Here is a 25,456-nt window from a genome sequence, read left to right as displayed (position 1 = left end):
CTTGCCCAGTGCATTGCAAGGATGCTATGCCATACAAGAATTGGTGTCATCGTGCAATGTTACATTACTGACTGACAATTTGGTCTCTGTGTCAGAAATACTGGTAAACCATCATTGTAGAGCACAATGTTTTTAAAGGGATAAATGAACATATAGGTCCTTTTTCGAGGACACATATGCATACCAGGCAACAGGTGTGCAATGTCAAAGCACGTTTATGTTAACAGCAGCTGCGTCAAGAGCTACATCAGCGACGATATTTTGTACAAGTCTACAGTTCCGGTAATTATAAGCTGAGGTACTGCTGTGAAGTGCATGTAGAGTTTCATGCATTTCTAAACCTAGCTGCAAGCCTATATTGAAAATATTTTTCTAAATAGGCAGCTAAGATATGCATCACTGAAAAAGAATAACTACCATGAACGGATCAGGAGGGATGACACAGCCGAAGGCAGGAAGCACGCATGGCCCAGTAGATGCTGGCCGCTGGCAACTGCAAATAAATACATCCAGAACAACAGCTGTCAGTGGCTGTAGCCATGTCATGAATGACAAGAAAGGAAATCGTCTACTGCTTTAAGAACTAAACTTAGACGTAGTATAAGTAAATAAAAAACCAATGAGCTAGCCCACGACAAAACAAATGAACAGATTTTATGTAATGCACCCATATTCATTCTTTGAGAAGAGTCACAATGACTGTTATAACCACACTGAAAGATGAGCTGGCTGAAATGCCGCACACCAATTTGAATATAGGATGTGCAGGTTTTCATTAATTCCTATCATGGTGCCTTGCACCAATGTCTAGGTATTAATTTGAAAGTTGCAACCAGTCTGCCTTGGTTAAATGAGAAGAGAGAATGGAAAAAAAGCATGCCTTCACTAGCAAGAAGCTTGATATCTCACAGCACAGCTTAGCATCATAGAAAAATTGCTAGCGCATTTAACAAATCTGCTTACAATTAAAAGCTGCACAAATTTGTCGACTGGCCATGCAAGTAAGGGCAAGAGAAACAAAAAAATACCAAAGAACACTCGTGAGTGCGGCGAAGGGAGGTCTGTGGGTAGCATCCCGTGCCTGGGAAGAGTTCTGAGCTCGGAGAATCGCCGGCACCACAGCTGATGGCACGCAACCAAGAATAAATAACAAAGCGAAAATAACTAACAAAAAAACCATCGACAATGGCGAACGACTTGAATGCGGGCCGCAAAAGCGAGGGATATAGCAAAAAGGTAGAAATCCTAAATAATTGTGCAGTTGCATCTCCGACAGCTCGCAGTGCTCAGAAGGAGAGGAAGCATCAACGTTTACAGCTCAGGAGACACAAGATTGATCTAACTTTGACATAACACTGCCTCAAATTCTGTTCCACTGGGGAAGCACAGACAAGTTTACAAATGACAAGGCGATGAATATGAACTAGCCTTTCGCATGCGATCACTGTTTCAGAATTTAGTATGACGCATAATAAGGCACAAGCACTAATCCGATGAGTACTAACCCTGAGCAAAAAAGTGCGGTGTCTGATCGCAGCTGGCCTAGCGCGAGCGCTCCGCCGCGCGGCACTTCTCGCTCATCGTCTTTTACGCAGTGCAAATCCATGCTTTTGCACCGAGTATCGAAGCGCTAACACGCGAAAGCGTAACTCTGTTGTGATATCTGGTGCCATTTTTATTTACCACGGCACGCGAGTACTAAATGCACATAAAGACAATGAGAACAACACTTGCCATGCAGGATATAGGCCCTGCTTTTTTGGCGCCACATTATAGCTGCGGCAACCGCAGGCGGACTGCCTCCACTCACATCCCTATATAGCCGCATACAAACAGCGCGTGTGAATACAGATCATTAGCAAAGAAACGCAGAGCGGGACTCACCGGCCATGCGATTCATCCAGGCTTAGTAAAACGGCGCAGGAGTCTTCGTTCCCTTTACAGATGACAAGACGTCGCAGCGCTGTCTTTCTTCATGGCTTACAGGTTGAAACTCGCCAATGTTGACAGGCCGAAATCCTGGTCGTTGGCTTCCAAAACACACTCCTGCTCACCTTCCGATTTAATGAGTTCTTCACACGTGTCCGCCGTACAAGTACTCAAGCAATGCCTCAAAGAGGCAAATAATACAAAACACGAAGCATCGGTTGCGCTGCAATGGCGCCGACGGCTGCGCTTTCGTGTCAGTGACAAAATTGCAACCGACAAAAAATTTGTTTTTTGAACCATGAATATTTATATTATCTTCACAACAAAGACACTGCATTTATTTTAAATTATTTTTAGATTATTTAGGAATACTAAAGCGCTTTCAGTTACTTTTTCTGGCATGTCGTTTGTAGATGCTGCGATCCTGTGATCCCCTGAAGTGACCCGGATGCCCTAGCAGACGACGGAGCAGACGACGGTGTTATTATAATAATAATATTAATTGGTTTTTGGTGGAATGGAAATGGCGCAGTATCTGTCTCATATATTGTTGGACACCTGAACCGCGCCGTAAGGGAAGGGATAAAGGAGGGAGTGAAAGAAGAAAGGAAGAAGAGGTGCCGTAGTGGAGGGCTCCGGAATAATTTCGACCACCCGGGGATCTTTAACGTGCACTGACACCGCACAGCACACGGGCGCCTTAGCGTTTTTCCTCCATAAAAACGCAGCCGCCGCGGTCGGGTTCGAACCCGGGAACTCCGGATCAGTAGTCGAGCGCCCTAACTACTGAGCCACCGTGGCGGGGCGATAGAATGCAATTTCGTTTGATGCCAGATAAAATCACTAAGTTGCGACAAAAACAGCGAAGAAAAGAGCCGTATCTCAAGCTGGCGAATATCGTGGATAAGTTGAACGCAATTGGCACGATGGAGAGTAGCTGCGATGCATTAATTTGCGCGATACTGGCACGCTCACCGGAGATCATGAAACTTAACAGCTTAATCGGTGACCAGTACAAGCGGATTGCTTTGATATCAACTGCGTTACGAAACTACGTCGATACTTGCGTCTCACTTTAGCTAACGCCGCATCCTGATCGCGTGTAGTTTAACAAGCAAGATCCCACTAGCGCATCGAAACAGCCGTGTTTTCGAGTTCGTATCGCTACAATAAAGACGAGCTGTTTCGGCACGTACTGGAATCGAAGTTCTCAGCCGGTATGTCACGGACGGTGACGATGGCGTCGCGGACGATCTTAACTAAGACTCGCCGCAACGCAGCCGATAACCCACGCATATGGGCGTTAAAGGTTGTTCACCAGTACTGCAAACGTGGTCATAAAGTATCGCTCAGTCGCAGCGCCAGCCGTTCGCTTCTCGATTTTCCAGCCTTCCGAGTGAAGGTCGCAAGTTGTTGAGCCAATCAGTGAGCCAGCCGGAGTGAGCGAGGCGAGCTTTCGGGAACGACGCCGCCCGCGGGCGCGCCGGGCAATGGACTACGCTCTACCCCCTGGCTGCCCTAGTCGTCGCTAAGCCTAGCCAGTTTCACCTCGATGCAGCAGCTGAGTGCACTTCGAAACTGGCTAGCGCTGAGGTGCTGCTCTCGTCATAGTTTTACTGTGAACCACGTCTCATAGTAAAACAAAGATATGCTCGATTTCCGCGACACCTTCAGGAGCGGAGCCAGCTGAGGCCAGGACAACCGTGATTGAGCAGCAGCAATTAAAGGCGCCGTGGGGAGACATTTGTTTGTATTCCTGTTATCGCTTCTACCAACGACTCGATATTGGCCAACGATACTCCATCCGACGGCTTAGTATGAGCCTGAACAAACATTACTGTCGCATTTTTCTAACGCTGGCGGCCGGTATTCAGGCTGGCATGCCGCGCCCGTACGTTATCATGTCGCTCAACTGTACAGCCGTGGTGCACATCAAAACCCCCAGACATCCTCCTTTTCGCTCAGATTGTCAGCACACAGTCACACTGGGACCAGAGTAGTTTAGAGGAACGAGCGCGGGTGCACAGGAGCTAGACTGTGTCAAAGCAGGCGAAACTCTTTAAAGCGCGCGGTTGACGTCAGTCCCAAGACTTTATTCTCATTTCGACCGAGAATCAAATCGGTTAAAACTCGCCGGCCGCCGCATTTCACCTTCGGCTGCATACGCTGTTGTCTATATTTAGCGACATTTTCGTGTCACCGTCATGAAATTTTTAGTGAAGGCAATGAACGGCGTCGTAATGTATATTTTTTTTGCTATTTTATGATAAGCACCACGTCACTGCCGCTAAAAAAAATTCTCCGCCAACACTGCATCAGCGTTGGACTTAAGAGCGTTAGCTACGAGAGCTTCAAGTGTTTAGATCGGGGTGCTCAGCAAACGTGGAGAAGACAAAATACAAACATCTGAAGGCGTTTCGTCTCGGAAACATTCGTTCTAAGATACAAGCAGCGTCATCTACTTCAAAGATTTTGCACTACTATTGCGATTTACAGCCACCTTCGCTATATCCGGTATGTTTCCTCCTTATATATCAGTTAACGAATTTTATAAACGTGTGCATTACAACAAGACGAATTGTTTGACCGCATCCGGAACCCTCTGCGACAAACGATTAGGCCTTATGGCTGTCTGGAAGTCCCCGGAATGCACGGTTTGGGGGCGAAAGGTCGTCGGTGCGAATCCCACACATATTTTGGGCTTCATCTAAATATTTATTTTATCCTCAGGAACATGACAAGTCAAATGACACCACTTCGATCGTTATGCGTCAAACGGGCGGACCCCAAGTTTGATGCAAATAGGGGTCCCCGGGGTTCCACTTCGATAGCCGCTATACTGGCATATGTAAAACGGATCGAAGGTATCTATGACAACTGAGGCTCTACGCGCCCGCTGTTGCTATGTGATATAGTGTGGTAACTGTCTTAGCCAATTTGACCTTCCCTGCAGACAGACGTGTCCTTGACAAACGTAAGTAATAAGAGCTGACGCTCTTGAAACTGAAACGCGGAAAAATGATATCGGGGTTGCTTTGAACATTTATACAGAGAACCGCGTGCATGTACACACATGCTGCCTTTGTGTAGCTGCATGGTTATGGCGAGTAATTTTCGCTGGTTGACGATTATAACGACATTCTTTTCCGCGACGCATAGAAGTGTCCTTGGCCTTTTCTGCGCATGTAGTAGTAGCGGTACATTATGTTACATGGCTTGAACATGTCACCGAAGCCAAGATGACACTGACTTTCAGTAGCGCCATTCGACTTGCGCACACCGATTGCTGTGCAGGCGCTGTCGTGGCTGCAGCTACATGCCGCCACCGCAAGCGCGTGCGGATACGCAGGCACCGCTGGCTTCGTCGCTTGTGCATTACAGCTTTTTGGGCTTTCAAAGCCGCATTATACTCTTGAGCATCCACTACTTTCGTCACATTGTCATGTGGGAAAAGAAGGGAATTAGGTGAGTGCTCGAGCAGTGCCGCTCCTCTAAGCCAATTCTCGTTCGGTGAGAGAGTCAGGTCGCGGGAAGCGAGTTGAAAACTCGATTCACCAATGTGAATGAGCACTTCATTTCACTCGGTGCCCGTCACCAACAGACCAGAGCACCTCGCATCCTCTTCGCGACTCGCCACAATGAACGCGCTTTGAAGTATCTTTGGTCAATTTGATCCTATCGCTGTCACACGACAGCACGACAGTATTTCTATAATTCTGCAGTAAAACAATTACCCTCACCAGGAATCTGTCGTATGACACATCCCACGATAGGTATCTATAGCGCGGCACAATCCACGACAGGTATCTGTCGCGCGACTCATCCCACGACAGCTATCTGTCGCGCGGCATATCCCACGACAAGCTGTTGTGTCGCGCGACAGGCCGCACGACAGGTACTTTTGTCACGTGAAAAGAGGCGCGATAGAAGTCTGTCGCGCGATTGAACCCACGACAGGCAACTTTGCTGAGGCACGCAATCTCTGTCGCGCGACAGTGCCTGCGACAGAAACCTGTCGCGCGACAAATGCTGCGACAGGGATCTTCTTCGCACGACAAAATGCAGGAAAGATGTCTGTCGCGCGGCAGAACCTACCACAAACAACTTTGTCGCGCGAAAGAACCCACGACACGAAGCTTGTCGCACGACACAAGGCACGACAAAACAGCTTGTCTTGCGACACAAAATTGTGTCGCGCGACAGATGCGCGACAAAAATTCTGTCGTGCGTTTTGATCGGGAGCTCTCAAGTCTGGATGAAAACAAACAAACCACTTGATTGCAAATCAAGTTCTTTAGGTGTTACTACTCTAACTCTCAAAGATCATAAGGTAGAAGGAATCGAACTTGCAGAAAAGTTCAATCCTTTTTTAAGGATGCTGTTTCACGAAACGCACCCCCAAAAACTTTAAGTCCCAATATAAAACCAAGAGACACTTTGATGTGTCTCTTTAGATCCTACCAATGAAAATGAAGTTTGCAGAATTTTTGCCTCCTTAAATAATAGCAATAATAGCAGAGCTTGTGATACAAACATTCAGATTGCGCCGATAAAAAGCGGAATTGACTGCATAGCTTCTATTCTGACCCATATTTACAATCTCGCCCTATCAACTGGTTTATTCTTAAAGTTAATTCAAGTATCACAAGTTATCGTTGTTCACAAAAAAGGAGATAAAAGTGAGATGCCTGGTTATCGACCAATCTCAATATTACCGGCCTTTTCAAAAGGATTTGAGAGAATAATCTACAAAAGAATAACTAATTTTTGCTTAAAGTGCAATCAGTTCTCCCTTTCCAAGCATGGCTTCATTCACGGGAAATCAATCGAAACGGCGTTAATAACGCAAAATGAAATCATACTGGATGCAATTGAAAATCGAGAAATCTGTATCGGAATTTTTGAAGACTTTCCAAAGGCTTTCGACCGCCTCAATCATGGTGTTTTACTTCAGAAACTGGAATTATACGGCATAAGCTCAACGCCCCTAAACCTTATAAAGTCTTACCTTCAACATCGTTATCAGAAAGCCTAAATAGGGTCCCATATGTCACCATCTCAAACAGTTTGTACTGGTGTGCCGCAAGGAAGCATTTTAGGACCTCTCCTGTTCATATTAAATATTGCCGCGAATATTTGCAGTGTGTTCGTTTTTTAAATCTGCCGCCACATCACTTATCGCTTTGTTTGCTACGCAAGACGCGACTGGATTTATCTCGATTGATCGCAGCCAGGCAGAGCTGATTCTACGTTGTTCCGGAATGTTCTAGTAACTTTGCACTCTTTATCTCGAAAGTTCGCTATCAGCTTTAAACTGAGCACGGCCGACAGCGGCCGGCACTCTGTTCGACGACCGCCGAGCACGCTTGTTGCTTCGCCGCCGCCGAGTGATTCAGTCGATTTTGGGTGCAAGTCAGCCCAATAAACAGTTCTTTTAGAAGACCCTTTCGTCCGTCTTCATGGCTGCTTCGACTGCCGTCACCACTACGTGACAATATAAATGATATAGTTACAATACATGCTAAACCAAAATATGTCAATTACGCAGATGGTGCGAGCTTATTTTTTGAAGGCATCTCATTTCAGCTTCTCCCAATTATAAACGACGCAATGAATCAATTAAAAACCCTGAGTGACAAAAATGTACTATTTTTAAATATTTAAAAATCTAAAGCCGTACTTTTTCATGCAAGGCAATCAGCAATTATTCAGAACTTCGACATAAAGCTTGAAAGCACCAACGTAGAATTCAAATGCATGATTAAAACACTATAAATACTTTTCCGCAATCTCATGAACTGGAACGCACAAGTTGATTCTGTCGTCACTCATATGTCACAGTGTGCTGGTATTCTCGCCAAATTCCGATACTTGCTTCTTGTCTCAGTCAAGTTAAATATATATAATGCCATTTTTTGTCTCATTTAAGATATTGTTTTTTGATGTGGGGCACTACAACAAAAATTAATATGCATAAAATTTACATGCTGCAAAAGAAAGCTGTCCGTTACATTGCCAATGTTGATTACCACGCCGCTACCGATCACTTACTTTCACACCACCGGATTATACCAGTTCATAGCTTGTACCAGTATCGCTTAGCAACCTGATACAAAAAATTTCTACAGTATAATATTCGAGGGTTTCTAGACATGACTTGCCTTACTCAATTTGTACCGGCTTATACCCTGCGCAATACCGCAAAATGGTTTATTCCTTTTTGCCGCACTAACTATGGGAATCAAATGTTACATTACAATATGCCACCATTAATAAACCAATTACATTCGATGAATTTCGATATTTCAAGAACCAGCTTACGCGATATTAGAGCCCCCTTTACATAAGAATAAAATGCTGTTTCAGTATATATATATTTTATGTAAAAATATTCTGCATGTATATCTGTGTCTGTGTAAAAAGTTTTGTCTGTAGAGTTGGCCGATCTTCTGATACTTGTAATCTTTTACATAGTACTCATATTTCCTTCTGTATGCCATGTAAAGGGGGGTATGGGGGTCCCTCAAGTGATCTGCGATCACTTTTCATCCGTACCTACCCACATCTATGACGTAAATGCAATAAACTTGAAACTTGAAACTTAAACTTGAAATTTGAAATTAGATGCCCTAGCGCCATAAAAATCCGTAATCATCATCAACAAAACTAAAACACAATAGTTTTTGACGAACATACTTGGACCTTTTGACATCATATATTGAACATCGCTGCCAAATGGTAGCTATACATGGTTCTGCGTCTGAAATAAAAGATATACGCGCAGGCGTACGACAAGGTAGCGAATTAGGTCCGCTGTTATTTAAATTTTGTATTAATGATGTCGAGAAAATTGACAGTACATCTAAATTTGTGACCTACACTGATGATATGAGCCTATTTCTGAAAGGAGCCAACTTCTCTTAGTTAATAAGAGTAGTACATTCGCTATTAAAAAAACTCCACACCTTGAGTAATACTAACTCTTTAACAATAAATGCTGTTAAAACAAAGGTTATCAGATCAAAGCTACGTATCACTGACACCAATCTACATTTGAAGCTTGGTCTTACAGATATAGAGTTTTTTCACACGTATAAGAGCCTTGGCATATTTTTAACAACCCATGTCTTGCAACAAACAAGTAGACGCTGTACTAAATAAACCTTCTAACACAGTTAGAATGCTGTGCAGGTTACTTTTCATCAATTTTAATTTACAAATCTACGTTTTTGTCACAGCTGAGTTATTCTCTCCTGGTGTGCGGTACCACGACACAACAGAGCCAAACCATACAAGCTGCAAAAGAACGTGGTACATATTGTCGCCAATAAACCCTACGACGCCCACACTCAACCCGTTTTCAAGGCTTTAAATCTGGCTCCCGTAACTTCTATGTACGACAATACGCTGTTAAACCGTTTTCAGGCATCACTTAAGCACAACGACACTTTCCTACAACACCTTTTAGACTTGAGTGCGAAAGAACGTGTCTACGTTTTGCAAATGAATGCCCATTCGCAAGTTCCAAGACTCCGCCCTAACTATGAGCACCAAAACTGTCCTATATATTACTAACACTGCTGAATTCTCCTGCCGTATAACATCTTTAATATTTTTGCATTGTATATTAAATATTAGTATATATAAAACGTTGCCGGGTACTTGTCAGCTACAATGATCTATGTGAACAGTCTGTGAATTGTGATGACACAATGCACCTGTTGCACTGTATGCCTTGTAAGGGAGCGCAGAGCTCGTCAAGCCTGCTTTTGCATTTTTTCGGCGTTTTCCACAATATCTGCAATACTGAAATAAATTTTGATTAAATTTGATTCAGTGAAGAGTCAAGGCCAATGCGGGATAGTGGTTTATTTTCACGTATTTACATTAATACTAACAAGCTTTTTTGCAATTATCTACGGCTGTAAGGCACATCGTGCATGCATTCCCTATGGACAGAATGAACCTTCTGTATTGCATCAACAGTACAAAGTGTTTGTGAATAACAGCGCAGAGACAAGCGACATAGAGAGCAAACCGGACAGGCGCTATAAACTGCGGTTTATTAGAAAAACAAACCAAAAAATCGTTTCACAAACTGAAGCGCATGTGAAACAGCAAAAGACATACACTACATGCAAATGCACTCTTGGTTGGGAAAAGGGTATTTTTCGTTCCTTTCTAATCAACCGCAGTTAGTCAGCACCGGTCCTGTTTGCTCCCTATGTCCCTGTCTCTGCGCTGTATTCCACAGTAAATATTGTCACGACTCGGTAGAACCCCGAGGAGAGCTGGAGATAAAAACTGTTTATTGGTCATTCAGAAAGAGTCCCTGTGCCTTTCAGGGTATTCCTCATCGAGCCTTGCGCTCGTGGATCCAGTCGTCATCTTTGGCGTGTTCTTGCATGCGGCATTTGCCCCCCACCTCAGGAAGCATCGTCTCGATGGTAAGAAAAGGAAGTAGGGGGTCAAGATCGGTCCAAGTAGAAAGGCTTCATACGTACAACATGAACGACGTTGACTTGTTGCTGGCGTCGCTTGGATGTCGAAAACCTCTCTGGCACCATCTCATACGTTACGTCGGTTAAACATATCAGCACAACATAGGGCCCACAGTAACGCCGTAATAGTCTTTTCGGAGAGCCCATGGCGGCGAATAGGCGTATAGACCCACACTTTGTAGCCAGGTTCATACATTACATGCCTGTGGAGAAGATTGTAGCGTCGTGCATCATACTCCTGCGGAGTTCTGATGCGCACAGGCGCTAGTTCGCGAGCTTCCTCTGCGCGCTGTGCGAATTCCTCGGCGTCTTGATCGACATCGTCGCCTTCGGCATTCGGGAGCAACATGGCATTCAGCATATTTGTCACTTGTCGCCCATGAAGAAGGCTTAAAGGCGTCATGCGAGTGGTGTCTTGTTGTGCCGTAATGTAGGCGAACGTGACGTAGGGAAGAATTTCGTCCCAATTCTAGTGGTCCACGTCGACGTACATGCAGAGCATGTCTGCGATGGTCTTATTGAAGCGTTCCGTCAGTCCATTGGTTTGAGGGTGATAGGCTGTTGTTTTACGATGACTGGTACCGCTGAGGCGGAGAACGGTTTCCAAAACCTTGGCCGTAAAGGAAGTTCCTCGGTGAGTAATAATGAGTGCCGGTGCGCCACGCCTGAAGAGAATGTTCTCAACGAAGAACCGAGCTGCTTCGGCGGCGGTACCCCTGGGCAGGGCCTTTGTATCCGCGTAGCGAGCTAGATAATCGGTGGCGACAATTATATATTTATTCCGGCATTAGAAGTCGGAAATAGTCCGAGGAGGTCCATGCCAATTTTCTTGAGAGGGGTACTCGGCACTTGAAGAGGGAGGAGTAGGCTGGGTGGTTTTTTAGGAGGTGATTTACGACGTGGGTAGTCTACGCATATTCGTACATAGTGCTTCACTGACGCCGGCATTTTCGGCCAATAGTATCGCGTTGTTCTCTAGCCAACGTGCCGGTGTAGCGTAGGTGGCCGGAGGTTGGCTCGTCGTGGCACGTTTGCAAGACTTCCGTGCGGAGTGCTGTTGGCACGACGAATAGATGACTGTTCCCTTTAGGACGGAAGTTCTTGTAAAGTACGTCGTTGCGAAAAAAGAAGGAAGAGAGGCTGCGTGCGAAAATCTTAGGCAAAGCCGTAGTTCGCTTCTCCAAGAAATCAATAAGACGTAGCAAATCCTGGTCCTCTCTCTGCTGTTGGGAAATAGTTGCGTCATCGATGACTCCTAAAAAAGCAGTGTCTTCATCGGTCATGGTGGAGGGTTCAATCGGTGCTCGCGAAAGGCAGTCAGCATCCTCATGCTTCTCTCCAGATTTGTAAATAACCATCATGTCGAACTCTTATAACCGAAGGCTCCAACGCGAGAGTCTCCCTGAAGATCCTTCAAGTTCGTCAGCCAATAGAGAGAATGATGGTGGCTAATGATTTGAAAGGAGCACGCGTACAAGTAAGGGTGGAATTTTATAAGCGCCCATACCACTGCAAGGCATTCTTTTTCTGTTGCCGAGTATTTCGCTTCTGCTTTAGACAGAGTCCTGCTGGCATAAGCAATCACTTTTTCGACACCATCCTGGCGCTGCACCAATAACAGCACCTAAACCCACATTGCTCGCATCGGTATGAAGCAGGGGGCGTCGTCATCAAAGTGCGCCAGGACAGGTGGCGTCTGTAGACGTCTCCGGAGTTCATTAAACGCTTGGTGCTCTCCTTCACCCCAGCGAAAGACAGTGTTGTCACGTGTCAGTTTAGTTAATGGCCAGGCAGTTCTTGAGAAGCCCACAATAAATCGACGGTAATAGGCGCAAAACTCCAGGAAGCGCCGCAACGTCTTTTTGTCCGTAGGTGTAGGGAACTTGGCGACTGCGGAGAGCTTTCCGGGTCAGGCCGGACACCTTCTTGGCTAACGACGTGCCCTAAGAATTGCAGCTCCTCAAAACCAAAGTGGCACTTCTCGGGTTTTACCGCCGTATTTAAGAACGACACTTAAGCTTAAAGTACGACTTAAGTGACTGTCCGGTGCTTAAAGCGTTTCATAAACAGCACTTTCACTTAAGTCAAGATCAAAGGCGCACTTATCGACCCGACAACTTAGCTGGGCTCTCTGCTAGCTTAAGTGACACCTTCCGCATTTCGACATGGGCGAGTCCTACCGCAGTTTTTTCGGACTTGGTCAACTTCTGTGCTCGCGCCGCCGAAATCGCCGAGGACAGAGCGTACAGGTACGCGCGCGCTCCGCGGCCAGTGCTCAGGGATCGTCAAAACCCCATGGAGATATACAACGATGCCGAATTCTTGAGCAGGTACCGCTTCTCGAAGCAAGCGGTGCTGGAGCTGCTTGGGAGGCTTCCGTTGCGCGCCAACACCGACGAACGCTGTCTCCCGGTGCCACCGCTGCTTCAGCTGCTCGTGGCCTTGCGGTTCTACGGCGCGGGGACCTTACAGATTGTCACCGGCGATCTTGTGAACGTGTCTCAACCGACAGTGTCGCGGATCATCGCGCGCATATCGCACATGATAGCCGAGACATTGCTCGCGGAGCTCGTGAAGTTCACGAGCGCCGCCGAAGCCCGGGAGTTATGGAGGAATTTGACGCAGTGGCGAAGTTCCCTGGCGTGACCGGCTGCATCGACTGCACCCACATCCCGATAAAGAGTCCGGGAGGAAATGATGCAGAAGTCTTCCGCAACAGGAAAGGATACTTCTCTATCAATGTTCAGGTAAGTTCTGCGACAAAAAAAATTATGTTCGGCGAACTTAGAAAAAATAATGTTCAGTATTCTGCGGGAGGCACCATTTAATGCTTCGGAATGCCCTTCGCGCTATAATCGGTTCCAAGGTATTGAAGTAGTGCGTTCTTTTTTTTCTCCTTGAGCTAATGACGGTATGTCAGCCACCCTTCGACACCATGCTTGGAGAAGCCAGCATTTCAGTTGCCCTGGCGCAAACAGGGGTCGAGGCTGCCTTACTACCGTAATTGTATTTTTTAATTTTCTCGCCTCCTCGCGTTATGTTAGTATTGATAACGTAAATTCGTAATTTCACCATCGTTACGCTGTTGCTGGTGATAACCACAACAATAATATCATAACAAAAGAATATGTTGCTACTAACAAACAGTAATGTGAAAAATGTTTAAATCGGCAATTTTTTCTGGATTTGCAGCTCAGTAAAGGCCGTAGGAATGTCATGTTGTATGCAAACTTAATTCTTATTTTTGAGTAGAGTAAGCTTTGACAATAATTACCTGGTGCTGTTTCATCACAAATAAGCCTTCGTTTTAGTTGTTTTCAATGCAGAGGTAACCTATTACAGTAGGGAGTTGTTTTGCATATGTAGCACATGCCTTCAGTAATATGACAGACATGAAAATAACATAACAGTACGAGACAAGTCTGCATTGTTGCTGCAACATTTTTATGCAGTGTTCACGAATATAAATTGCTCAGAACAAGCAGTGTTGATGTTATATGCAAGTGGTTTACACAAGCATGCATTTTTATTCAGCTGCCTAACACTATTTACTTCCATATTCCAGAATAACATTGTGGCCGCAGTGCAGGCCAAGCCGATCTTACTCGTGCTAATTTATTTATTTTGCAGGCAATCACAGGTCCAAAACTTCAGTTTCTGGACCTCGTTGCCAGCTGGCCCGGTTCGGCTCATGACAGCCGCATTTTTTATAACAGTCGGGCCAGGGTGCAGTACGAACAGGTGCACATTCCCGGCATCCTCCTTGGTGACATGGGCTATGCATGCAGGCCATACCTGATGACTCCTTTGAGAGATGATGTTCTACCAGGAAGTCCACAGTACAAGTAAGATCAAGCTGTAGTTTTAACAAAGGTAAAGGCAGCTCTCAATAAAGAAAACTTTTATTTTCTACAGGTACAACAAGTCACAAATAAGAACGCGATGCACCATCGAGCGAACCTTCGGGGTGTGGAAGAGAAGGTTTCCATGCCTCGGCATGACACAACAAATCAAGACGGCCACGGTGCCTATCGTGATTACGGAATGTGCGGCGCTGCACAACTTGGGCCGGCTGCTCATGGACCCCTTCCCACCCGCTCTACTATACGATGCCACTCGTGATTGTACTGCGCCGGTTCCTGTCTCTGGAGCAGCCCAGCCGCCAGCCGCAGTGCCACTAGTGGATTCGGCAAGTGGTTTTAGAACCAGAGACAGGATCATTGCCCAGTACTTTCACTGAGGGGTATCATCATGCTGGACATACAGCTTGCAGAAGCGATGTGTGAAGGACAACTATATTTTTCCTTGCATTTTTTCTACATAATAATCAACATCCTAGCCTTCCCTTCAAGAGTTCACTAATACCCATGGAATATTGTTTCTTGTTGCATAGCACATGTTCCAAATATTTCTTAAAATTGGATAAAAGTTTTAAATTGTGGTGGTTAATTCCCTGAAATGACATGAGTTATAAAAGAGGCTCCAATAGAAGGCTTGGAAATAATTTAGAACAACTGGAGTCGTTTAACATGCGCCGACATGAATAGCACAACATACGCATTGTACACTTCTATGGTTCTTGCATTTTCGCCCTTAATACCTGCGAAAAAACTGTTTCTCTTGCACCTGTGTATTTCTGCTTTCACACTATTAGTAGTGTTGTACTGAGACTGTACTGTATCATTTTCGGTATCATAAGGTATCATATTGTACTGTATCATATTTAACTGATTTTTTCATGCACTGTTGCACTGCACCAGTTCTTATTTCTTTATTTGTTGTTGTGTCCGCCAGTTAGTTACGCGCAGTGGCCGAATGCTCAGCGAGTGCTACCTTGGACGACCAACAGTTGGGCGCCCCCTCCAGCTGTAGTGAACATTGTGCTGTGCGCGTTTTTATTGCTTCACCATGAACTAATCACGCGCGCAACCTGTACATATTTATCATTGTGTAAATAGTTTTTGTGTACATTACCTCTCCTCCTATCCTCTTTTCCTGTCCCCTCACCTCTTTCATTTCATTTCATTTCTCCATTCTGCCTGCTATCCTTTATTTCTGCTGACCCAACTCAGGTGCTTCAGTATCGATGGTAGGCTAGCAAAAATCTTTTCCTTTCTTTTTTTATTATTATTTTAATAAACCACTTAATTACTTACTTGCTTGTTGTACATTTGTAAATGATCCACCGAGCGTCCGGTTCAAGCCTTCACACTTTTACAGCCTCGGCGGCATATGATTACGTATGTACCATAATTCTTCCTGCTTCTAATAAATGATAATTTCATTCAAATTGCATAGCGAAACCCTCTAAGGACATATAGATTTCAAGCAAGGCAGGAATCGCTTATTAGCATGCACCTACACCCAGCCACACAGCTACAAAAAATTATGGACAGTGACTGCATTCCTTCACTTCTATTGCAATACCTGACCACAGAAGGCTTTTTGAACTATTGAGTATGTAAATTGTTGAACAAAGCACGGATAAGTTCATTAAAACTTCCTGTTGGGCGAGTTGGTTGTTCATCTTGATCTAGAAATGTTCTTTTGCGCAAATAAAACGACACACGAGAAAGGCGACACACATGCGCTTGTGTGTGTGTGTGTGTCGCCTTTCTCGTGTGTCGTTTTATTTGCGCAAAAGAACATTTCTAGATCAAGACGGATAAGTTATGACGAAGACACGGCGAATCATGCAACTCACTCTGCACACAGCTGCTTCCAAGAAACCTTCAAGTTTAAATGTCACTTGGAAGAACGGGCAGTTGGAGCCTAGATTTTGATGTTTAAAAACACCAGTGTCAGCACTTAGAAAAACCTACTCACTGTGCACATCCATTAGTGGTGCCGGAAAATTAGGAGGTTAGACACAAGCGGTTTTTGCAAGCCACTAGCTCAAGCCCCTAATTTCAAGTGACCTCCCGGACGTACAGCTTCTATGTTATGGATATGAGAAAATGCCAGTGCAGAGCTTTGTATCACGCAAAATTGCATTCGTTGCGGCCATAGGTACTTAAGTGTGAAAAGGACATTGTTCTATCTTTCAAACGGCCAACTGAAGCATAAATTCATCCCGGTACCAAGCCTATGACTACTGCCCGTTGGGGCAGTTGCTCTACAAACCAAGCTAATCAGGACGGCTAGCAGACGCCAGTGCAAGACTGAACTGGTCAACTTGGAAATAAGAATGGGGAAATGACGCGGTTGTCCTTGGTGAAGGCTGGCAATATGGGTCCAGTAATGTTGGAAATGGTAATCAATGAACCTCTCAAGTGGCATATCAGTGAAGAAACACCGCAGCAATGGTGTGTTTTCACTGATTCAAAAGCAGCTCTCCAAGCGCTACAATCTGCTCTTCGTCATGGGTTCCATGAACAACTTGTCACCGAACTCCGAGAGCTCCACCACACAGCCATCCACAAAGGGCACGATATTGTTTACCATTGGCTGCCAGGACAAAGCGGCATCACAGGCAACGACCGTGCGGACGAGACCGTGCGAACTGCTCACCACGAGGGTGATTGATGCAGATTGCTGGTCACTGGCCAAAGTCAAAAGATGAAAAGACGTTTCGGGAGCACTACGGCTCCCTTGTTCACTATGAAGCAGTGCACGGCAGAATCATGAGTCCCTTATCATACAGACATCGTCTAACACATTAAACAGGAACGACAGAACTCTACATCCTATCTATGCTAAATCATTAAAAACGTTACTGGGTGCTGCAAAAGGACGAATCCGTGCGCCGATTGCTTCATAGTGAACAAGGGAGCCGTAGTGCTCCCGAAACGTCTTTTCATCTTTTGACTTTGGCCAGTGACCAGCAATCTGCATCAACATGATTCCTGACCAGACGGTATGCCGTCAAACCCTCGACTACGAGGGTGATTGTGTGTCCATCCCCATCACGAGAGCCGACGCAGCACTGTTGCGGGACATCACGCTTGCCGCGTGGAATTCAGGCCAATTCTCGCATTCGCGTTTAAAAACCTTAGACCCAGATCTAAACCTTTGGCTTCCATCTGGCCTACCGCGACGTGAAGCAATTTTGTTGAGTCGCCTGTGGCTTGGTGTAGCTTTCACCAAGCACTACTCCTTCTTAATAGGTATGTGTGACAGCCCTGCTGTGCCATCTGCGGGTGTGATGAGACTATAGCCCACATTCTTTGTGAATGCCCTGCCTACAGCACCGAAAGACATTCTCTCTGTCGTGCACTGGAGCATCTAGACCTGCGCCCACTGACGGAAACGAAGATTCTCGGCCACTGCCCCGGCGGTGAAGGCCCGCATGGCACTGCTCCGCTTTGTGAAGACTTCTGGCCTGCACGATAGGCTGATTTTGCTGAACGCTGTGACTTTACATAGAGACCTTAATTTCCTGCAACCGTCTTTTCTCCTTCATCTTTTTCTCCCCTCAATACTTTCTTCCTGTGCAGGGCAGCAAACCGATTATTCACTGGTTAACCTCCCTGCCTTTCCTCCTCCTCCTGAGAAAACCATCCCACCCATCTCTCTTATGTGTAGTTGGAGAGTTAATAGGTTCTCTTAAAATTTGTTCAGCATATGCCATAGTTTCTTGAACACGGTGTTTTCAACAACTCAAGGAAGTTTTGTAAATTGCACTGTTACAAAATGAACAAAAAACTGTGTGCACTTGCTGCTGCATTTTATTTGCTTATTTATGCAATACCCACAGTGGCCAACACTTGGGCAGGAACATCACACACAAGCAAAAAACTTGACAGTGTTCCCCACAAAAAGTGTCCATAAAGTGAGTTGGCCGTAATAATGAATTGTGAAGAAAAAGAAGCAAATATTCTTTAAATAAAGCTTTATGGCTGCAACCTGCTATAGTGGCATGTGGAAATTGGGAAACACGGGAGCGTTAGTGTACGCGAGGAGCTTTAAAACCATCAATACCAATATACAAGGGGTAGAACATCTGGTAGAGGCACTTCAGATTTGTTTGTCATCGCTGTCCATAATAACAAGACAAAAATACATATGTCCCAATAGGCTATATGCATTTTCACCCTGTCCATTGTCTCGACATAGACATTGCATTTGAATGAGGCATAAATACAATCCAAAAGTTTGGTCCCAGAAAAACGGCCCCTTTCAATAGGGGTAAAATTAACATGGCATGACTGTACATTAGATTCAGTAGATGATCATACATGGTACAAAGCTGTAAAGAAACCTACGCGCTATGCAAAAGAAATAATGAGGAAAAACACATTGCTGGAAAACTACTGTACCAAACAAAGGAATAAAATTAGATTTCAAAACAGCATTCATTTACATATGCAGGAAACCTGGGAATTAGCAAAAAATAGCACTACGTATACTTCAAAACATCAAACAGGAAATGTAGCGGAGGCGCTTTTTAAACCCGCTTTTAGTCTACCGCCGTGTTCCGGGAGAGAAGTGGCTGGACCACAAGAAGGTTTAAAAAGTGCAGTCAACCAACCCCGTAGAAAGTGCCAAGTCGGCCTCAAAGTGGCAGTTACGTCCTCATGAAATAACTCAAGAGCAGAAGTGCCGCGCTCTTTACCTCTACTGATTAATAAGAGCGACAAAACATTTGGTTCAAACAGAACACATTACTAAAACCGTACTGCACAACCATGTGGCAGCTAAAAACAGAATCTGCGTTCTTTTACCCTGCATAAAACCATACTACAAACTGGATATAGCAACTGGCTATCTTTAAGGGGGTTTAATATCCCAAACGGAGTCGGGTTATGAGGGACGCAGTAGTGAATGGCTCCGTAGATATAAACTCCTTGGGGTTCGTTAACGTGCATTCACATCACACGGTACACAAACCTCTAGAATTTCGCCTCCACCAAAATTCAACCGCACCGGCTGGGATCGAACCTACGGCTTTTGCGTCAGCAGCCGAGCGCCATAACCACTGAGGCAATGCGGCAGCTTGACTATCCTAAACACCACAGACATTCTGTAGTAAAAAGCAACTAAGAGAAGCTGGATGAGGTTGAAATTCAAGCAAGACTTAAAGGCGTTGTGAACCACCTTCCGAGGAGAGCACATCAACTCTCTCAATCACTGCATTGGGTTTTCATGAACATCCGAGCTAAGGAATACACCTCTACACTTGCAGAGAACCCACAATCACGCGCCAAAGTTGGCCAGCACTTCCCGGCGACTTTTTCATGCTTGCACCCTTCTCCGTCGCTCACAAATGCGTATACAAGTTGAGAGATGGCTACTGGTTACATTCTTTCAGACGTCGGGCAGCTAATATGGCCGCGGCCAGTAAGCCGCGTAGCTCTGGTGGGTCAGGAAGCTTCGCACCCCTGAGGTGGGGCCGGCGGAGAAGCGCCGACCTTCCAGCGTGCAAAGTGTGATGAGAGGAGAGAATTCAAGAGGTGCATGTTGTTGGGCGAGTCGGTCGTACATCGTTGAGTAAAGGCACTGCGCAAAATAATGCAAACATGGACGAGAAGGGCACAAGGACGGGCGCAGACTTGCGACTGGGTTTATTAAGAACAACACATACTAATAACTTCCACACCACCATGTCAGTCACTGAGCGCAAGCCAGAAATCTGCATTCTGTCTGATAAAGTCTTATCGAGGTATCACTCACGCAGTCATCTCTTTTGTTCTTAATGAAAAAAGCCTAAGCAATTTCACGCGCCATCTGGTCACGCCTACGCCTCAAAATCCTCGTTTTCGGCAGCAAAGGCAGGCATGGGCTATCACGCGTAGCCGAAGGGCATGCGCTACAGTGTAAGGGCAGATTAGATCCTTTTCCGGTCTTAATCGAAAGCTGGTGTTCCCTCAGCCGGTCATTTACACATCGGCCCGTTTGACCGATGTAAGCTTTTCCACATGTCAGTGGGATCTCGTAAAGAACCCCCTCCGTGCACTTGACGAACTCAGTGGCGTGACGCTTCTTGCAACCTCGCATGCTCCTTTCTCGGGCAGCAATCCGAGGGCAGAGTGAGGCCAATTTGCGCGGGGCAGAAAATACCACCGGCACGCCGTAGCGATTAGCTACGTTCTTCAAGTTGTGTGATACCCTGTGTATGTAGGGAACAACCGTCGGCCTGATTTTTTCTCGGACGGGATCTTCCTGGGGTGCTCTCGCTTTCAATCTCCGTAGTAGCTTTTCCGCCACGGCGACGACAACTGGAAAAGGGAACCCAGCCCTCAGCAGCCTACCAACCTGATTGTTGAGGCTGTCATGCACCAGATGAACACAAGACCTCTCTAAGGCTCCCTTCAGGCAGAATGTAGCAATGGCCCGTTTTACCGTCTTGGAATGTGCGGATTCGTATGGCAACAGGTCTTTTCGGGCTCGTGGCCAGTACATCCAGCAAGTGTGATCTGGCTTCAAAAACAGGTTGATATCTAAAAACTGCAATCTATTATCGTCAGGTAATTCGTAGGTGAAGGCTAGACCCCAGGAAGCACTGAGGGTGCTGCGGCTGCCGGTGTTGCTGGAACAAAAAAGGCGCTTTGCGCAGGTGGCACAGCAGGCAACTGCCTCTGTGAGCTCATGTGGCTGGTACCTGCTGCCCTTGCTGTAGTGGCAGCAGGAAGTACTGAGGGTGCTGCGGATGCCGTTGTGGCTGACGTTAAAGAGGCTGCCGTGGCCACTGGCTCCTCTTTCATTTGCTCATCTTGCTGCGGGCTACCCTCTTCATAGTGCCAGGACCACAGCGGGTCCTCTGCATCACTTAATGCGGAGGAAGTGCTTGCTATTAGACCTTGAAATGAGGACAAATCCAATGCAATGTCACTTTAGATCAAGAAACTCTTCAATCTTTGCTAGTACTGTAGGCTACCTTAACCTTTGAATGGTTTACAATGAAGCGGGTACTTTAAATGCATTTTGCGCTATTTTGTACGCTTGTATTCGTTGCTTTCAAGGTCCTTTAGGTGACATTTTACCATTTTGGGTCATGCAGTAACTCAATCATTGTTTCAGTTAGAGTTCGTTTATGTGACAAAACAGGAGGCATAAAACATGCCCTTAGCCTGCTTCGAAGGGAAACATTTCTGGAATACATTTGTCACATACACTGCCAATCATGCTCCTTGGATGACAACTTTGGAAAATATGTTCGGCCAGTGCATTCGCACCTCTTAGCTGTAACTTTGATAAAATTGGTCACAAAGGCCAATATTTTAATGACAGGTCAAGACAACACAGATGCCACAGAAAATTGGACATGGCTACAGCTGTTATGCGCACTTTAATAATAACAGAAGAGCTCATATGCTCAGAAAAAAGAAAATAATAAGCACAGAAGCAGCCTACAACAGAAAAAATGGTCAGGCACAAGCGCCAGGCAGGGATGCTGCAATTCATTTTGCTGGAGCCTTTCATCTAATCCTCTAGGCATAAAAACAGAAAAGCAGTACATACACAGAATATGTATTCCAGGAAAAATAAGTTCATATATAATTTTTGGAGCTTGCAGTACAATACATAAATATAAATATAGTATTAATAATATATATATATATATAATAAAAGTCATACCACTAGCTCCTGGAATAGAAGCCTCTTGAGTGCGCGAAAGCAGGGCGGCCACCGATGGTGTGGGTTGGGACTCGCCGCCTGGGTCCGCTTGGTGGCGATCACTGTCGAAGGGGTTCGCCAAGCGAACCCCCATGTGGGATGCGACAGTGCCAACTCTTTGCAGCTTTTCAGTGAGCTGGCTGGGGGCCGCTGAGCCGCCGGCTAGGCATTCATAGAAAGCGCTGTTACAAACACTGGAAAAATCACTCGATGAATATTAACAAACACTAAGCACATTCGATATGAACGCCAAAGTATCTTTCGGAATTTAAGAGCTATGAGGCAACGAAAACATGCATGTTTATTCGCGCAAGCAGGAGTCTTTCTGTGACAGAAGCACGATATTTGCATATGTTTAGTAATACTCTCCTTGTGAAACAACCTTAAACATGCTGACTCCAAACTGCGGGTGCGTGAAAGCTAGATACTAACTGTGGCGGTGAAAACGCACAGCAATAAAATTGGCAGTACCAGTTCCAGCACCTCACAGTTCCCAATTGGTAGCGAGGTGCTGGAAATGGCAGAGGAATAGGTTCACTTAGGACGACTAGTGACAGCTCATCCGAATCATCAACGGAAATAATAGAAGGATAAGAATGGAATGGACTGCATATGGCAGGTTTTCTCAGATCATGAATGTCAGTGTACCACTGTCCCTCAAGAGAAAAGTGGAGGCTAACGAAAAGGGTTCAGCTTAAGGTAAGGACAACACAGGGAGCGACGGAAAGCAAAATGGTAGGCGTAACGTCAAATGACCAGAAGCAGGCAGAGTGGGTGAAGGAACAAACACGGGTTAATGACATCCCAGTCGAAATCAAGAGGAAGAAATGGGCTTGGGTAGGGCATCTAATGCGAAGGCAAGATACTGCTGCTCCTTAAGGGTAATGAAGTGGATTCCAAGAGAAGGCAAGCGTAGCAGGGGGCGGCAGAAGGTTAGGTTGGCAGATCAGATTAGGAAGTTTGCAGGCATACGGTGGGCGCAGGTGTCAAAGGACAGGGTCAATGAGAGAGACATGGGAGAGGCCTTTGCCCTGCGGTGGGTGTAGTCAGTTGTATGATGGTGATGATGTAACTGAATGATCAACAGGAAATTCCTTAATGCACCAGTTGAGAGTTTTATGCTACCGTGCTAACCACAGTAAAGCATTACCCAGACGCGAAACAGCTCGTCACATAGGTTGTAAGCTTCCATGCCCTCGCACAGCGTTATTAATACACGACTTTAGCCTTCATGACAACTCTGGAAATGCATAAGGAGAGAGAAAACTGATTTTGAGGAAAGAAAATGACTCAGTAACTGTCTCACATATCTCCATGCATACCTGAACTGTGCCTACAGGTAGGGATAAAGGAGGGAGTGAAAGAAGAAAGGAAGAGGTGCTGTAATGGAGGTCTCAGGAATAATTTTCGACCATTTGGGGATCTTTAATGTGCACTGACATCTAACAACAGCACAGGGGTGCCTTTTGCGTTTCGACATCAGACTGCATTTCACTTTTGAAGCGAAACCTTCACTACCTCGTGCTTCGATTTCCCTGTGCCTAGTTTTCACCTTCAGCCAGGGACTCCCGAACGAACGGGGGGGGGGGGGGGAGGAGCGGCAGTTCTCCCCTCAGCCTTTCTCCAGAGAGGGCAGCCCCCCCCCCCGAGTCTTCAACTTCTTTTCAATTTTAGGGCGTTATTAATGTAGAGCACAGTGGAGCTGGGCTCAATGCCTTCATCGACAGCCTTTAAAATGCTTAATTTAAGTAACCTAAATCTATCATGTCCCAACAGAAAATGTTAACTGTTCTTTGTTCATGACTATGAATACTAGCATTGAAATAGTATAGAGAAACTTTTTTTAATGCAGTCGATCAGTCCTCATCTGCACATTTATTATATATACATATATATATATATATATATATATATATATATATATATATATATATATATATATATATATATATATATATATATATATATATTTAAGAAGGGAGCCAACAGTCACCGAAACCAAGGTACATAGGGGAACGTTAATTTTTTTTTAATGTGTTATGCTTACCAGTGGGATAATAATACTTAGATTACTAAATCGCTTAATGAAAATTACTTATAAAGCAGCAGAAAAAACAACCATGCCGCCTGTGGGATCCGAACCCACGACCTCCGAATATCGCGTCCGGTGCTCTTACCAACTGAGCTACGGCGACGGCTGTCCAATCTGCTGCTCTCGTGGGTATTTATGTTTACTGGGTGTAAGCGAGCCTTGAGAGTGTTCACCAGCCTCACCCTCGACCATAGCGGCGGACGTAGCACGTCCTGTAATACCGCGAGCGTAACGTAGAACGTCATCTAACGGCGAGGGCGGAAACTGTGCGAGAGCCCTCTTATGCTACCTATGGCATCAAGACTGCCAGAACCGAGACCCTCGTTAAGCTATTAGCAGACAAGTTAAATGAAATGAGGGGCCCGTTTGACAAATTTATGAAGGGAGCCAACAGTCACCGAAACCAAGGTACATAGGGGAACGTTAATTTTTTTTTTTAATGTGTTATGCTTACCAGTGGGATAATAATACTTAGGTTAATAAATCGCTTAAAGAAAATTACTTATAAAGCAGCAGAAAAAACAACCATGCCGCCCGGTGGGATCCGAACCCACGACCTCCGAATATCACGTCCGGTGCTCTTACCAACTGAGCTACGGCGACGGCTGTCCAATCTGCTGCTCTCGTGGGTATTTATGTTTACTGGGTGTAAGCGAGCCTTGAGAGTGTTCACCAGCCTCACCCTCGACCATAGCGGCGGACGTAGCACGTCCTGTAATACCGCGAGCGTAACGTAGAACGTCATCTAACGGCGAGGGCGGAAACTGTGCGAGAGCCCTCTTATGCTACCTATGGCATCAAGACTGCCAGAACCGAGACCCTCGTTAAGCTATTAGCAGACAAGTTAAATGAAATGAGGGGCCCGTTTGACAAATTTATGAAGGGAGCCAACAGTCACCGAAACCAAGGTACATAGGGGAACGTTAATTTTTTTTTTAATGTGTTATGCTTACCAGTGGGATAATAATACTTAGATTAATAAATCGCTTAAAGAAAATTACTTATAAAGCAGCAGAAAAAACAACCATGACGCCGGTGGGATCCGAACCCACGACCTCCAAATATCGCGTCCGGTGCTCTTACCAACTGAGCTACGGCGACGGCTGTCCACTCTGCTGCTCTCGGGTGAGGCTGGTGAACACTCTCAAGGCTCGCTTACAGCCAGTAAACATAAATACCCACGAGAGCAGCAGATTGGACAGCCGTCGCCGTAGCTCAGTTGGTAAGAGCACCGGACGCGATATTCGGAGGTCGTGGGTTCGGATCCCACCGGCGGCATGGTTGTTTTTTCTGCTGCTTTATAAGTAATTTTCTTTAAGCGATTTATTAATCTAAGTATTATTATCCCACTGGTAAGCATAACACATTAAAAAAAAAA

General features: G+C 45.5%; 1 long non-coding RNA gene and 1 other non-coding gene across 2 annotated transcripts; both read right to left on the bottom strand.

Moving 5' to 3' along the window:
- Positions 1-414: 414 nt before the first annotated feature.
- Positions 415-1,948, bottom strand: LOC144107620 (uncharacterized). The gene is made up of 3 exons (XR_013309332.1): positions 1,885-1,948; positions 1,029-1,122; positions 415-493 (listed from the first exon to the last, which is right to left on the bottom strand). It is a non-coding gene; the product is annotated as an uncharacterized LOC144107620 (long non-coding RNA).
- Positions 1,949-24,606: 22,658 nt separating this feature from the next.
- Positions 24,607-24,681, bottom strand: TRNAS-UGA (transfer RNA serine (anticodon UGA)). Its single transcript has one exon. It is a non-coding gene; the product is annotated as a tRNA-Ser (tRNA).
- Between the last annotated feature and the right edge of the window lie 775 nt (positions 24,682-25,456).

The sequence above is a fragment of the Amblyomma americanum genome, chromosome 10 (assembly GCF_052857255.1).
Source record: "Amblyomma americanum isolate KBUSLIRL-KWMA chromosome 10, ASM5285725v1, whole genome shotgun sequence".
Lineage (NCBI taxonomy): Eukaryota > Metazoa > Arthropoda > Arachnida > Ixodida > Ixodidae > Amblyomma > Amblyomma americanum.
This window is presented reverse-complemented; position numbering and strand designations above follow the sequence as displayed.